At 41.2% G+C, this 16,892-nt stretch overlaps 1 protein-coding gene across 2 annotated transcripts in view; it reads right to left on the bottom strand.

Moving 5' to 3' along the window:
• LOC124038254 (protocadherin-15-like) overlaps positions 1 to 16,300 on the bottom strand; it is a 275,775-nt gene extending 259,475 nt beyond the window's left edge. Inside the window, exon 1 of one of the 2 annotated variants that reach the window (XM_046353882.1) lies at positions 15,789 to 16,300. The gene's annotated coding sequence lies outside the window, so the exon portion shown is untranslated. The remainder of the gene's footprint in view (positions 1 to 15,788) is intronic. The other variant, XM_046353881.1, reaches the window with a different exon arrangement.
• Positions 16,301 to 16,892: the final 592 nt, after the last annotated feature.

The raw sequence follows: 16,892 nt of genomic DNA, 5'->3' as shown, positions 1-16,892 counted from the left end.
CTACCGACGTTAAGGCTAATCTGAAGATGGTGCTGGCTAAAGCTAAAACTGGCGAGTGTAGAGAGTATAGAGATATTGTTATCCACGTCGGCACCAACGATGTTAGGATGAAACAGTCAGAGATCACCAAGCGCAACATAGCTTCTGCGTGCATATCAGCTAGAAAGATGTGTCGGCATCGAGTAATTGTCTCTGGCCCCCTCCCAGTTAGGGGGAATGATGAGCTCTACAGCAGAGTCTCACAACTCAATCGCTGGTTGAAAACTGTTTTCTGCCCCTCCCAAAAGATAGAATTTGTAGATAACTGGCCCTCTTTCTGGGAATCGCCCACAAACAGGACCAAGCCTGACCTGCTGAGGAGTGACGGACTCCATCCTAGCTGGAGGGGTGCTCTTATCTTATCTACCAACATAGACAGGGCTCTAACTCCTCTATCTCCACAATGAAATAGGGTGCAGGCCAGGCAGCAGGCTGTTAGCCAGCCTGCCAGCATAGTGGAGTCTGCCACTAGCACAGTCAGTGTAGTCAGCTCAGCTATCACCATTGAGACCGTGTCTGTGCCTCGACCTAGGATGGGCAAAACTAAACATGGCGGTGTTCGCCTTAGCAATCTCACTAGGATGAAGACCACCTCCATTCCTGTCATTACTGAAAGAGATCATGATACCTCACATCTCAAAATAGGGCTACTTAATGTTAGATCCCTTACTTCAAAGGCAATTATAGTCAATGAACTAATCACTGATCATAATCTTGATGTGATTGGCCTGACTGAAACATGGCTTAAGCATGAATGAATTTACTGTTTTAAATGAGGCCTCAACCCTCTGGGCTACACTAGTGACCATATCCCCCGTGCATCCCGCAAAGGTGGAGGTGTTGCTAACATTTACGATAGCAAATTTCAATTTACAAAAAAAAAAAATGACGTTTTCGTCTTTTGAGCTTCTAGTCATGAAATCTATGCAGCCTACTCAATCACTTTTTATAGCTACTGTTTACAGGCCTCCTGGGCCATATACAGCGTTTCTCACGGAGTTCCCTGAATTCCTATCGGACCTTGTAGTCATAGCAGATAATATTCTAATCTTTGGTGACTTTAATATTCACATGGAAAAGTCCACAGACCCACTCCAAAAGGCTTGCGGAGCTATCATCGACTCAGTGGGTTTTGTCCAACATGTCTCTGGAACCACTCACTGTCACAGTCATACGCTGGACCTAGTTTTGTCCCATGGAATAAATGTTGTGGATCTTAATGTTTTTCCTCATAATCCTGGACTATCGGACCACCATTTTATTACGTTTGCAATTGCAACAAATAATCTGCTCAGACCCCAACCAAGGACCATCAAAAGTCGTGCTATAAATTCACAGACAACACAAAGATTCCTTGATGCCCTTCCAGACTCCCTCTGCCTACCCAAGGACGCCAGAGGACAAAAATCAGTTAACCACCTAACTGAGGATCTCGATTTAACCTTAACCTGCAATACCCTAGATGCAGTTGCACCCCTAAAAACTAAAAACATTTATCATAAGAAACTAGCTCCCTGGTACACAGAAAATACCCGAGCTCTGAAGCAAGCTAACAGAAAATTGGAACGGAAATGGTGCCACACCAAACTGGAAGTCTTCCGACTAGCTTGGAAAGACGGTACCGTGCAGTACCGAAGAGCCCTTACTGCTGCTCGATCATCCTATTTTTCTAACTTAATTGAGGAAAATAAGAACAATCCGAAATTCCTTTTTGATACTGTCGCAAAGCTAACTAAAAAGCAGCATTCCCCAAGAGAGGATGACTTTCACTTTAGCAGTGATAAATTCATGAACTTCTTTGAGGAAAAGATTATGATTATTAGAAAGCAAATTTCGGACTCCTCTTTAACCTGCGTATTCCTCCAAACCTCAGTTGTCCTGAGTCTGCACAACTCTGCCAGGACCTAGGATCAAGAGAGACGCTCAAGTGTTTTAGTACTATATCTCTTGACACAATGATGAAAATAATCATGGCCTCTAAACCTTCAAGCTGCATACTGGACCCTATTCCAACTAAACTACAGAAAGAGCTGCTTCCTGTGCTTGGCCCTCCTATGTTGAACATAATAAACGGCTCTCTATCCACTGGATGTGTACCAAACTCACTAAAAGTGGCAGTAATAAAGCCTCTCTTGAAAAAGCCAAACCTTGACCCAGAAAATATAAAAAACTATCGGCCTATATCGAATCTTCCATTCCTTTCAAAAATTTTAGAGAAGGCTGTTGCGCAGCAACTCACTGCCTTCCTGAAGACAAACAATGTATACGAAATGCTTCAGTCTGGTTTTAGACCCCATCATAGCACTGAGACGGCACTTGTGAAGGTGGTAAATGACATTTTAATGGCATCGGACCGAGGCTCTGCATCTGTCCTCGTGCTCCTAGACCTCAGTGCTGCTTTTGATACCATCGATCACCACATTCTTTTGGAGAGATTGGAAACCCAAATTGGTCTACACGGACATGTTCTGGCCTGGTTTAGATCTTATCTGTCGGAAAGATATCAGTTTGTCTCTGTGAATGGTTTGTCCTCTGACAAATCAACTGTAAATTTCGGTGCTCCTCAAGGTTCTGTTTTAGGACCACTATTGTTTTCATTATACATTTTACCTCTTGGGGATGTTATTCGAAAACATAATGTTAACTTTCACTGCTATGCAGATGACACACAGCTGTACATTTCAATGAAACATGGTGAAGCCCCAAAATTGCCCTCGCTAGAAGCATGTGTTTCAGACATAAGGAAGTGGATGGCTGCAAACTTTCTACTATTAAACTCGGACAAAACAGAGATGCTTGTTCTAGGTCCCAAGAAACAAAGAGATCTTCTGTTGAATCTGACAATTAATCTTAATGGTTGTACAGTCGTCTCAAATAAAACTGTGAAGGACCTCGGCGTTACTCTGGACCCTGATCTCTCTTTTGAAGAACATATCAAGACCATTTCGAGGATAGCTTTTTTCCATCTACGTAATATTACAAAAATCAGAAACTTTCCGTCCAAAAATGATGCAGAAAAATTAATCCATGCTTTTGTCACTTCTAGGTTGGACTACTGCAATGCTCTACTTTCCGGCTACCCGGATAAAGCACTAAATAAACTTCAGTTAGTGCTAAATATGGCTGCTAGAATCCTGACTAGAACCCAAAAATTTGATCATATTACTCCAGTGCTAGCCTCTCTACACTGGCTTCCTGTCAAAGCAAGGGCTGATTTCAAGGTTTTACTGCTAACCTACAAAGCATTACATGGGCTTGCTCCTACCTATCTCTCTGATTTGGTCCTGCCGTACATACCTACACATACGCTACGGTCACAAGACGCAGGCCTCCTAATTGTCCCTAGAATTTCTAAGCAAACAGCTGGAGGCAGGGCTTTCTCCTATAGAGCTCCATTTTTATGGAAAGTTCTGCCTACCCATGTCAGAGACGCAAACTCGGTCTCAACCTTTAAGTCTTTACTGAAGACTCATCTCTTCAGCGGGTCATATGATTGAGTGTAGTCTGGCCCAGGAGTGGGAAGGTGAACGGAAAGGCTCTGGAGCAACGAACCGCCCTTGCTGTCTCTGCCTGGCCGGTTCCCCTCTTTCCACTGGGATTCTCTGCCTCTAACCCTATTACAGGGGCTGAGTCACTGGCTTACTGGGGCTCTCTCATGCCGTCCCTGCAGGGGGTGCATCACCTGAGTGGGTTGATTCACTATTGTGGTCATCCTGTCTGGGTTGGCGCCCACCCCCCTTGGGTTGTGCCGTGGCGGAGATCTTTGTGGGCTATACTCAGCCTTGTCTCAGGATGGTAAGTTGGTGGTTGAAGATATCCCTCTAGTGGTGTGGGGGCTGTGCTTTGGCAAAGTGGGTGGGGTTATATCCTTCCTGTTTGGCCCTGTCTGGGGGTGTCCTCGGATGGGGCCACAGTGTCTCCTGACCCCTCCTGTCTCAGCCTCCAGTATTTATGCTGCAGTAGTTTGTGTCGGGGTGCTAGGGTCAGTTTGTTATATCTGAAGTACTTCTCCTGTCCTATTCGGTGTCCTGTGTGAATCTAAGTGTGCGTTCTCTAATTCTCTCCTTCTTTCTTTCTCTCTCTCTGAGGACCTGAGCCCTAGGACCATGCCCCAGGACTGATGACTCCTTGCTGTCCCCAGTCCACCTGGCCCTGCTGCTGCTCCAGTTTCAACTGTTCTGCCTTACTATTATTTGACCATGCTGGTCATTTATGAACATTTGAACCTCTTGGCCATGTTCTGTTATAATCTCCACCCGGCACAGCCAGAAGAGGACTGGCCACCTGACATATGCTCTCTCTAATTCTCTCTTTCTTTCTCTCTCTCTGAGGACCTGAGCCCAAGGACCGTACCCCAGGATGACCTGACATAATGACTCCTTGCTGTCCCCAGTCATTTACATTTACATTTAAGTCATTTAGCAGACGCTCTTATCCAGAGCGACTTACAAATTGGTGCATTCACCTTATGACATCCAGTGGGACAGTCACTTAACAATAGTGCATCTAAAACTTAGGGGGGGGGTGGGGTGAGAGGGATTACTTAACCTATCCTAGGTATTCCTTAAAGAGGTGGGGTTTCAGGTGTCTCCGGAAGGTGGTGATTGACTCCGCTGTCCTGGCGTCGTGAGGGAGTTTGTTCCACCATTGGGGGGCCAGGGCAGCGAACAGTTTTGACTGGGCTGAGCGGGAGCTGTACTTCCTCAGTGGTAGGGAGGCGAGCAGGCCAGAGGTGGATGAACGCAGTGCCCTTGTTTGGGTGTAGGGCCTGATCAGAGCCTGGAGGTACTGAGGTGCCGTTCCCCTCACAGCTCCGTAGGCAAGCACCATGGTCTTGTAGCGGATGCGAGCTTCAACTGTCCACCTGACTTTGCTGCTGCTCCAGTTTCAACTGTTCTGCCTTATTATTCGACCATGCTGGTCATTTATGAACATTTGAACATCTTGGCCATGTTCTGTTATCTCCACCCGGCACAGCCAGCAGATGACTGGCCAGCCCACATAGCCTGGTTCCTCTCTAGGTTTCTTCCTAGGTTTTGGCCTTTCTAGGGAGTTTTTCCTAGCCACCGTGCTTCTACACCTGCATTGCTTGCTGTTTGGGGTTTTAGGCTGGGTTTCTGTACAGCACTTTGAGATATCAGCTGATGTACGAAGGGCTATATAAATAAATTTGATTTGATTTAAGAACAAATTCTTATTTTCAATGACTGCCTAGGAACAGTGGGTTGACTGCCTTTTTCAGGGGCAGAAGGACAGATTTTCACCTTGTCAGCTCGGGGGATCCAATCTTGCAACCTTAGAATTAACTAGTCCAACGCAATAATGACCTGCCTCCATCCACAAGGATTGCAACGCCACTGTTACGCGAATGCAGTAAGCCAAGGTAAGTTGCTAGCATTAAACTTATCTTATAAAAAACAATCAATCATAATCACTAGTTAACTACACATGGTTGATGATATTACTAGATATTATCTAGCGTGTCCTGCGTTGCATATAATCTGACTGAGCATACAAGCATACAAGTATCTGACGCCCAATTTTTCAGCTTTTGATTTGGTAAAAAGTTTGAAATATCCAATAAATGTCGTTCCACTTCATGATTGTGTCCCACTTGTTGTTGATTCTTCACAAAAAAATACAGTTTTATATATTTATGTTTGAAGCCTGAAATGTGGCAAAAGGTCGCAAAGTTCAAGGGGGCCGAATACTTTCGCAAGGCACTGTATATATATATATATATATACAAAAAATCTCAGATTACATTGGCTCGTTACGTGCAGTAATGTTTTCATTCCAAAACATCCGGTGATTTTGCAGAAATACTCACAATAAACATTGATAAAAGATGCAAGTGTTATTCACAGAATTAAAGATAAATGTATCCTCTATGCAACCGCTGTCAGATATTTTAAAAGAAAAAGCTATTTTGGCGTCAACAGAAGCTACAAGAAACACAATAAATATTCACTTACCTTTGAATATCTTCATCAGAAGGCAGTTCCAGGAATCCCAGTTCGACAATAAATGACTGATTTGTTCCATAAAGTTCCAAAAAGCCCATAATTTAGCAACTTGTTGTTAGCTTGTTCAGCCCAGCATTCAACCCTCAAAAAACACGAGCAATTCCTCCAGACAAAAACTCAAAAAGTTCCGTTACAGGTCGTAGAAACAAGTCAAATGATGTATGCAATCCATATTTACGATGTTTTAAATATTAATCAGCAATAAGGTTCCAACCGGAGTCCTTCTGTAGCTCAGTTGGTAGAGCATGGCGCTTGTAACGCCAGGGTAGTGGGTTCGATCCCTGGGACCACCCATACGTAGAATGTATGCACGCATGACTGTAAGTCGCTTTGGATAAAAGCGTCTGCTAAATGGCATATATTATATATTATAATTTCATTGTCTGAAGAAAAGCATAGTTACGCAAGAACACTCTCTCGTGACCGTGCGTAATGAAACCGAGGCTTTATGCCAGACCACCCACTCAAAGAGCTATTATGAGCCCCACCTTTATAGTAGAATCATACAACCAGAATCTAAAGACGGTGACATCTTGTGGAAGCCCTAGGAAGTGCATTCTCATCCATATCTAAGGTGGACATCCAATGGCACTGTTTTCTAAATTGAGTTCTCACCTCCTGTTTGGATTTCTTCTCAGGTTTTTGTCTGCCATATGAGTTCTGTTACACTCACAGACATAATTCAAACAGTTTTGGAAACTTCAGTGTTTTCTATCCACCGGTAATAATAATTTGCATATATTCCTATCTGGGAAAGAGTAGGAGGCTGTTTACTCTGGGCACGCCTTTCATCCAAAAGTGAAAATGCTGCCCCCTAGCCTCAACAGGTTTGAAAAGGAACCACCAGCTTTCATATGTTCTCATGTTCTGAGCAAGGAACTGAAACGTTAGCTTTCTTACATGGCACATATTTTACATGGAACATATTGCACTTTTAATTTCTCCAACACTTTGTTTTTGCATTATTTAAACATTTTTTTAAAATCATTATTTACTTGAGGCTAAATAGATTTTATTGATGTATTGTATTAAGTTAAAATAAGTGTTAATTCAGGTTTGTTGTATTTGTCATTATTACATATAAATAAATAAATCGGCCTATTAATCGGTATTGGTATCGGTGTTGAAAAAAATCATAATCGGTCGACCTCTAATTTGAACTACTCAATCAGTGTGAGGAGTGAACTCTCTGATGGGCATTGACTAGAGCAGTGAAGTCAGGGAAAGTTGCTGATGTCCCTTTGTGCAGGATAACTGAGAGGTGAGAATCAGCAAGATAATCTGTGCCTTGACTTGTTTTGTCATGACTGAAAATGTCTGTTCACATACATAGGTTGACCCAAACAGTACAAACATCTTCTGAGCGTGACTTCTAATCTTTGAAAAGTTTTGTTCATCGAGAGATGCATAGAACCTGGTTAGTGACATTGTTTTGAATAGTTCTCCAATCACTGCATCAGACTGAAGATCGATAAACTCAAGTTACAGGTCAGTGGGAGCGTTATTCACATTGAAGGTGAAAGGAGAAGAAACCAACAGCATGTCATTTTCCAACACTTTGAAATCCTCAAAAGGGACGACAAAACTCAATGTTCAAAGCACGCAGCAGCGATGTATACTTCTCCCGCTGGTCATCTCATAGGAAACAGACTGGTAGTGTTTCTGAAGGTGGGTGAGATTGTTGGCTTGTAGTTGGTGGGTCACGAGGAGTAATTTTTCCTTGAAGGCTTTGACAAGGCTGTACATCTGATCCGCTTGTAACGCCAGGGTAGTGGGTTCGATCCCCGGGACCACCCATACGTAGAATGTATGCACACATGACTGTAAGTCGCTTTGGATAAAAGCGTCTGCTAAATGGCATATATATATGTGCAAAAAGGCCCTTCCCTTTGTTTGGTTCTGAGAATATGAAAATATACTTATTCATGTCACTGATGGAGTGCTGAGGTTCGGAGGGTCTACACCAGAAGTTAAAAACGTTTTTGGGATAGGGGGCAGCATTCGAAATTTTGGATGAAAAGCGTGCCCAAAGTAAACTGCCTGCTACTCAGGCCTAGAAGCTAGATTATGCACATAATTGGTAGATTTGGATATAAAACACTCTTTACAAAACTTTTACAATGATGTCTGTGAGTATAACGGAACTGATATGGCAGGCAAAGACCTAAGGAAAATCCATTCAGGAAGTGCTATTATTTTGAAATGGCTGTTTTTCCATTGAAATGGCTTCCACTACATGTGGCTAGTCTTTAGGCATTGTTTCAGGCTTTTACTCTGAAAAATGAGGGTGAACCACCACTTTCAATGAGTGGACAGTGGACATTTCCAGACATGAGTCCTGCGCATGACCGGGAGCAAGCCTTTCTTGTTTTTCCTGTTCTATTGATGAAGCTATTGACCGGTTGAAATATGCTTCATTATTTATGACAAAAACAAGCTGAGGATTGATTATAAACACCGTTTGACATGTTTCTACAAACTTTTATGGTACTTTTTTTATTTTTCTTCTGCCTGCTGTGACTGCGCTTTGTTCCAATGGATTACTGAACAAAACGGAGGTTTTTGGACATAAAGAGAGACTTTATCAAACAAAACAAGCATTTAATGTGTAACATGGAGTCTTGGGAGTGCAACCATATGAAGATCATCAAACGTAAGTGATACATTTTATAGCTATTTCTGACTTTTGGTACTCCTCTACTTGGCTGGTTACAGTTTGTAATGATTTGTCTGATGGGCGCTGTTATCAGATAATCGCATGGTTTGCTTTTGCCGTAAAGCATTTTTTTGACATCTGACACTGTGGTTGGATTAACAAGAAGTTAATCTTTAACTTCTTGCGCCGAGCAATCCTGTATCCGGGAGTGTAATCATAGCCTCAAGCTCATTAGCATAACGCAACGTTAACTATTAATGAAAATCGCAAATGAAATGAAATAAATATATTGGCTCACAAGCTTAGCCTTTTGTTTAACAACACTGTATTCTCAGATTTTCAAAATATGCTTTTCAACCATATTTATGGCCCGTATCACAAGTGCCCTGCATAGCACTAAAGAACGACGTTTGTACAGATGAGTAGAAGGAGACAGCCTATGAGGAACGGTTAAATATCGGTTCTTGTGTGAAAATGTATTTGTCTCATGCAGCTGTATTGATCCTCTGTGAAGAATAAACTTGGTTAAGCTTCCATAGTGTCCGTAGAGTTTCTTACTCTGAGTATTAGAGTACCGTGTAATTTGGAAATCAGTTAATTCATGAGGGCCATGATGTCCACGATGAAGGCAAGCCCTGACACTTCAATAAATAAATATATCCATGTCCACTCTTACTGGAAGACCCTACATTCATTGTCTACTTTCCTTTTCCTTGAAATCTTTGAAAAACACATTTTTGCACGTTTTATAGCTAGCTACTATCTGTAACTGTGACGTGTGTCAGCATGAAAGTGACTGTCTGTCCTTGTGCAGTTGTTATTTACATGTGTCTTCAAAATAAATGTCCCACAAGCAGTTGGAGTTAAATCATTACACAAAAGCCAGTATTCATTGGGCCTCAAATTTGAATAACAAATACGTTTTCAAAACTTTACTATCGCAAATTCTTTATCTGATCTGAGCATGATTCCACGGGCCATATTGAATCAGGTCGCGGGCCGCACATGGCCGTCAGGCCGGTCTTCCATGGCTTAACTCAAACGAGAAAAGGTCAAAAGTCTTTCCCAAAAATCTTCTACTCTACAGAAAGTGAATAGCTTAATCAATTGATAGTGACAGATATAGATTACTTCCCAATGAAAGTCAGCCTCTGAATGTCAAAGAAACAAAACAAAGATATGCCCATATGCATCGGAGTCATGTCTTTCCTGAGTATTTTACAGCTTTTTTCTAGCATAAAGTATTGCGGACTAAAGCGCTGTTAAAGATCACTTTATATAATCTGATATTTTATTTTCTTCAAAATCTTACGCTACAAAATTGTATTTTCATTAATAAAAGGTAGGCCTATTGCATACCCACTCATTCCCTCTCAATTTGAATTTAGGTTTTAACACTAACAAACAGCACTTCACTTACATGGAGGTAGGCTATTTAAAGAGTGCATGGTGGGTGGAGGAAATGACCAACACATCTATAGATATAGCAGCCTATAGCCTAATTTCATCTGTCAAACCGGTAGGTGTACCTCTTATTTCTTAAATAGGAAAAAATAGGCTTCATTACAAAGCCCTCTTTGTTGTTAGTCGAATTTGTCTACTTTCAGGACCATGAGCTGTTCATTTCTGACTGATTGTACAGCAACTGCTGTTTCAAGTTTCAGATCCACAATGTAAATTACTCAAATCTGGATTATTGTGAGACAAATAACTGTGATAAATAAGTCATGGGCAAGAAACATTATTGTTTTTAATAAAATAAATTATAGTAGTAGCAAACTTTCAAAGTTGACCTCCGGGTTCTCCTCATCTTCGCACTCTCCTTCTCAAACTGAATTGAACATTCGCAAGACTAGACCTAATAAATAAAACAATTCTGAAGAAACATCCGACCCTCCTCCTGATCAGCAAGAGCAGAGCAGGCCGGAGATCAGGGTTGGAACATCCATTACAGTGTGTAATGCAGCCTAGTTTTATTTGCACCATCCCAGCAGCTATCTTAGAAATATAACTTTGCTCTGTGCTTCTCTGGGCATGCACATCGTAGCCTATAGATATATAGCCGAATAAGCAACTAATTACAAAACACTGAGAAATATTGGAATTCCATCAGTTATGAATTACGTTACCCTCCCATGGACTATATTTAAGCATGACCCTCCCCCATTTTCCTCTGGCTAACCATTCTGTCAATTTTGGTCCGTCCCTTAAAACCACTTAAGCTTAGGGCTTACTTTTTCGAACATTCTGTTAAAAATCGCACAACATTTCAGCGCCCTGCTACTCATGCCAGGAATATAGTATATGCATATGATTAGTATGTGTGGATAGAAAACACTCAGACGTTTATAAAACTGGTTAAATCACGGCTGTGACTATAACAGAACGTGCGTTTCATCGAAAAGTGCAGGAAAATCTGATCACTGAAAATGGAAAAATATATCCATGCGCGACTTGAACCCATTGATAAAGGTGAACCACATTTAATGGGGCTGAGGTTGCAATACCTACAGCTTCCACACGATGTCTAGAGTCTTGTCATTTGCCTACTATTTATTTTCCTTGGTCAAATAGACGCAAGGCAGTGCAGTTCTTCCGGTCTCCGACCGGATATTTTGGTTGAGATTTACCCGGACATTATTTGCAGACGGGCAGCTATAGAATATACATCGCCTCGTGATCAATTTAATCGCTTATTAACGTTTACTAATACCTAAAGTTGCATTACAAAAGTATTTCGAAGTGTTTTGTCAGAGGGTATGTCAAAGCTTGTCATAGCATTTTTCACACAATGTGCCTTTCTTTCGCCGGGCGGGCTGTTTGGGACCTTTTGGGGGTAAATTGGAGTATACCTACTTCTCTAGGAACACTACACCACTGAACGGCATCATTAACTTTACCCAGTACCGGGATAGTTTAGCCAAAAACATGGTTGCCTCTGCCAGCAGGCTGAAACTGGGCTGCAAGTGGATCTTCCAGCAAGACAACCCCAAGCACCCATTAAAATCCATAAAGAAATGGTTAACTGACTACAAAATCAACACTACTTCTGTGAATGTCTGTACATTGCATCCAAAAATGAACTGGTCACATTCAGGACATAACTTTGTAAGGACTGTGTTTGCGCAAAATGTTTCTGTGAAAAAACAGTTTGGCCAGCTCAAACGCTGACTGTTGCGTCAATCAAAACTGGCCATTTTAAATAAGCATTCTAATCAAATCTGTTTGAGCATACGTTGCAGAGACAACTGTAGAATGATCACACCCATCTGTTGGTACGTGTCAAAGGGTTAATGGCTTTGAGAGGAGAAAACTAACAATAGATCAACAACATTGTAGTTAATCAACAATACTAGCCAAATTGACAGAGTGAAAAAGAATGAAGCCTGTAAAGAATAAAAATGTTCCAAAACATGTATCCTGTTTGCAACAGGGCACTAAAGAAATACTGGAAAGAATGTAGCAAAGCAATTCACTATGTGTCCTGATTCCACTAAAGTAATATTGGAAAAAATGTAGCAAAGCAATTCACTTTTTGTCCTGATTGCACTAAAGTAATACTGGAAAGAATGTAGCAAAGCAATTCACTTTTTTGTCATGATTGCACTAAAGTAAAACTGGAAAGAATGTAGCAAAGAAATGTACTTTTTGTCCTGAATGTTATGTCCTGAGTGTTATGTTTGGGCAAATCCAATACAACAGATTACGGAGTTCCACTCTCCATATTTTCAAGCATGGTGGTGGTTGCATCTTGTTATGGGAATACTTGTAGTTGTTAAGGACTGGGGAGTAAAAAGGAAAAATTTCAAAAATAACACAGAATGAAGCTAAGTCAAAATCTTAGAGGAAAACCTGGTTCCGTCTGTTTTCAACCGACACTGGGAGAAGAATTCACCTTTCAGCATGACAATAACCTAAAACACAAGGCCGAATCTACACTGGATTTGCTTACCAAGAGGACAGTACATGTTCCTGAGTGGCCGAGTTTCAGTTTTGACTTGAACATCTACTTGAAAGTCTATGGCAAGACCTGAAAATTGATAGAGCTTGAAGAATTTTCAAAATAATAATGGTTCAATTTTGTACAATCCAGGTGTGGAAAGCTCTAAGAGACTTTCCCAGAAAGGGACACATGTAATAACTGTGTGAATCAGGCCTTCATGGTCAAATTGCTGCAAAGAAACCACTACTAAAGGACACCAATAAGAAGAAGAGACTTGCTTGGTTTAAGAAACACAAGCAATGGACATTAGACCGGTGGAAATCTGTCCTTTGGTTTGGAGTCTAAATTGTAGATTTTTGTTTCCAATCGCTGTGTCTTTGTAGGATGCAGTGTAGGTGAACGGATGATCTCTGCATGTGAATTTCCCACCGTAAAGCATGGAAGAGGAGGTGTTATGGCGTGGGGGTGCTTTGCTGGTGACACTGTCTGTGATTTATTTAGAATTCACGGCACACTTAACCAGCATGGATACCACAGCATTCTGCAGCAATATGCCATCCAATCTGGTTTGGATGTAGTGGGACTATCATTTGTTTTTCAACAGGACAATGACCCAACACACCTCCGGGCTGTGTATGGGCTATTTACCAAGAAGGAGAGTGATGGAGTGCTGCATCAGATGACCTGGCCTCAACCAAAGTGAGATGGTTTGGGATGATTTGGACTGCAGAGTAAAGGAAAAGCAGCCAACAAGTGCTCAGCATATGTGGGAACTCTTTCAAGACTGTTGGAAAAACAATTCTAACAGGAATTACCCACCACTTTGCAAGACAGCATAATGTGACTTGCAGGCCTGATGTGGCCTGTAAACTTATAAACTATGAGTTTCAGACCACTGTATTAGAGCAAAACTATAACCATCCCAGAGAACCATAACATCAGGTTTTCTGGGCATAACAAAGGGTGTCCCACAGAGATCGATTCTTGGTCTGGTTCTTTTTGGTATTTACATTAACAATATTTGTTTATCTGTAAAAAAAATATGCCTTTATTGCCCTGCAGAAAGCCTTTGTTTAACTGAAATTGGTACTTAATTCAGGTAAAACCAAGTACATGTTATTTTCCAAATCTGGTAAAAAATATATCATAGCGGAACCCTTTTTTGTTGCTATATATAACCTTTTTTATGGTTCTTTATAGAACCTTTGGAAACAGTTAAGAGTTTGGGAAACCCTGATTTATAGCACCATACAGCAGTGATGTGTATTCATGGATGCCAAGGGGAGCCAGGCTTCCCCCCAAAAAACAATTATCAAGAAGAAGATAATAAAAAATGTTTATTTAGTCTCTCTGTGTTTCTTAGTTTTCCTTCAATTCGCAAGAGGCTCGATGTATCTCACCGGAGAAAGCATCCAAGTGATCGAAACAGCACCCCCTCTGTCCTTGTATGAGTAGGCAATCTATATGATGTTGTCTGGTCAAAAAGAGTATGACATTGTTGCCGTCCATAGCATTGAATGCAAGGGAAGCCATAGAGCATTTGGCATTCCTTGATAAAGAAGTACAAATAATAGCCAATTAGCGTTGAGCTAAACTGAGTGAGCTCAACTGTGAATTGTCCTGGCGCACTAAAACAAAGTGTCAAGGGAATCCAGTTTGGATTTGGCTTCACTCCAATCACGTCACATCGAGAGCAACATGTTATTGACAGGAACAACTTGAATTGTTGCATCTCGTTGTGTTGTTGTCTTCAGGAGGCTAGCAAGCTAAAATTGCCTATGACAACAAATAAAAATCTGTACTGTATGACAGTCATAGACGTTTTACGTACATGAAAGAGAGCAGAATGGCAGTTGGGTAAATCAACATGTCTTTTTCTACACTAGTGCATGCATGCACACACACACACACAGAGAAATCAGAAGCATGGAAAGCCACATCATATTTAGCATAAGTTGTTGATTGAACTAAATAGTTTTTTGTTATTTTTTAGTTGTCACTGTATTAGACTAATCATAGGTGATTTGATGATGTTGAAATGTTGAAGTTGAAAAGGTGCTGGAATAGTAGAGGCAACTCCTGATTTCTTTGCGACTTAAGGTAACTCTCCGTTGTTCTAAATCAATAAGCCTAGTTGTTAAGTAGTCCAAAAATGTTGGACTACTTAACTTGCTTGACCATGCTGTAGGTCATGTAATTGTTTGTTGCATTGAGGACTTCACCAGACAGTGGTTGATCTCAGGTTTTGTGATGAAACAAAGGTGTGGTTGAAATAATATTCTCCCACTGTGTCTTGTTATTGTCATGGTCGCAAGGCATAGAATTAACAGGTTATAGAGCAAACAACGCAATTATCACACAACACATAAGTTATAATATGACTTTTTTTCTGGCTTGGCTTCCCAAGTTATTTTACACACGCATCGCTACTGCCATACACGTAGAACCAAAAAAGGATCCGCTATGGATACAAGCCAAATAACCCTTATTTCAACACATTTGTATTTAGTGTGTACGGTATGTGCTTCAACGCGTGAGAGACCTGACCCATGCACGCGAAGGCGCTATAGTGTGGTGACTCAGTGGAGAAATGTGTGATTTTAGAATTCTTCTCCCCGTGCATAAAACAAAAACACAGAGCATTTGACACAGAGATACATGAAGTGCTGAAAGCGACTGGAAGTAAACTTTGTTTTTCCTGCAGCTGCAGTTTACAGTAAAGCACTGACACGAGTGGGATATCACTCTTGCATAATCAATCCAATGTGAATGCTCATGCAATCAGTGTGCTTTAAAACGTAACTTTCAAGAGATTAACGGAACGGTCTACTTTAGGCTGCTCTATGAAGACGCATTGTCAGTGGATGAAATATAGTCCAAATTATTATCACATTATATTTGTTTATTACTGGCATCCCCAATACTGCAATGATTACACTGCATAGTAGTTTTATTTGAAATTAAATGCCTAGCTCATAGATTCGCACACGACCAAGCAATACATTACAATGGCTGTAGATTACGAACATTCAAATAACTAACACATTAACTACCGTTTTCACATTATTCCCTGACATAAACAAAATATTACAACGCTCATATCAAACATGAAATAATATCTTACCATGTTGGCTCCAAAAGCACACAAATCCTATTCAGGCTGTCATAGACGGTGACTGAAACTAGAACGCATTCTCTCGCCTACACTTGAAATAGGGAGTTTTAGTGGTAACTACTGTACGAGTTAGTGTCTAGTATCTTTCTGTTGCCAAGCGTGATCATCAAACATTGTGGCACTACTACGCACGGCACATGCATACACCGAACTTACTTGTTAAAATTAAAACAGAGGCTCTCTCTTTCTCTCTGTTTTAGCCAGAGCAAACGTATTATCCGGGGACAGTAAAGGTGAAGCCGGTTAAATCTGTATTTCCCCCGTCGTCGTCGTCGTTTGAGAGCAGCACTGACCAACTCCTACTACACAGAGTAATAGGGAAGGACAGTAAAGACATACAGGTAGGGCCGCTGGAAAACGTGTGGAGAGCCTGCATTTGCCCCAGCACACTGTAAAGTCCAATGTGCTGTCATTACTCAAAACTTTTGAGGAAACCTGTTAAACTTAATATACAGTTACTTCAAGTGATTTTGTAGTCATTACTCAAACCGAAAGAGTCACTGTGACCCTGTAGGGGTCCAGATTTTAGTTGCATCAGCATGAACATTTTGATTAACTCCCCCACTTAGCCGGCCTCCAATATTATTTACCAGTGCCTTTTCGAGTGACTTGAAGCATTTCCACATCAACTGTATTTGTTAGTGACAGTGACCATTGTTGAATTCGTTCATTTTCAGTCCTGTGGCCTTCGTCAAGTGAGTTCCTAGGCGAATATTAGGCGAATATTATCATTACAATTAAACTTTTGACAATACATGACATATGCTATATACACAAAAGTATGTGGACACCACTTCAAATTAGTGGGTTTGGCTTACCGGTGTATAAAATCAAGCACACAGTCATGCAATCTCCATAGACAAACATTAAAGTGGAATGACCTTACTGATGAGCTCAGTGACTTTCAATGAGGCACCGTCATAGGATGCCACCTTTCCAACATGTCCGTTCGTAAAAGTTCTACCCTGCTAGAGCTGCAAGTGTAAGTGCTGTTATTGTGAATTGGAAACGTCTAGGAGCAACATCTCAGCCCCGAAGCGGAAGGCCACACAA

The sequence above is a fragment of the Oncorhynchus gorbuscha genome, linkage group LG06 (assembly GCF_021184085.1).
Source record: "Oncorhynchus gorbuscha isolate QuinsamMale2020 ecotype Even-year linkage group LG06, OgorEven_v1.0, whole genome shotgun sequence".
Classification (NCBI taxonomy): Eukaryota; Metazoa; Chordata; class Actinopteri; order Salmoniformes; family Salmonidae; genus Oncorhynchus; species Oncorhynchus gorbuscha.
The sequence above is the reverse complement of the archived record's forward strand: the minus strand, read 5'-3'. Positions and strand labels throughout refer to the sequence as shown.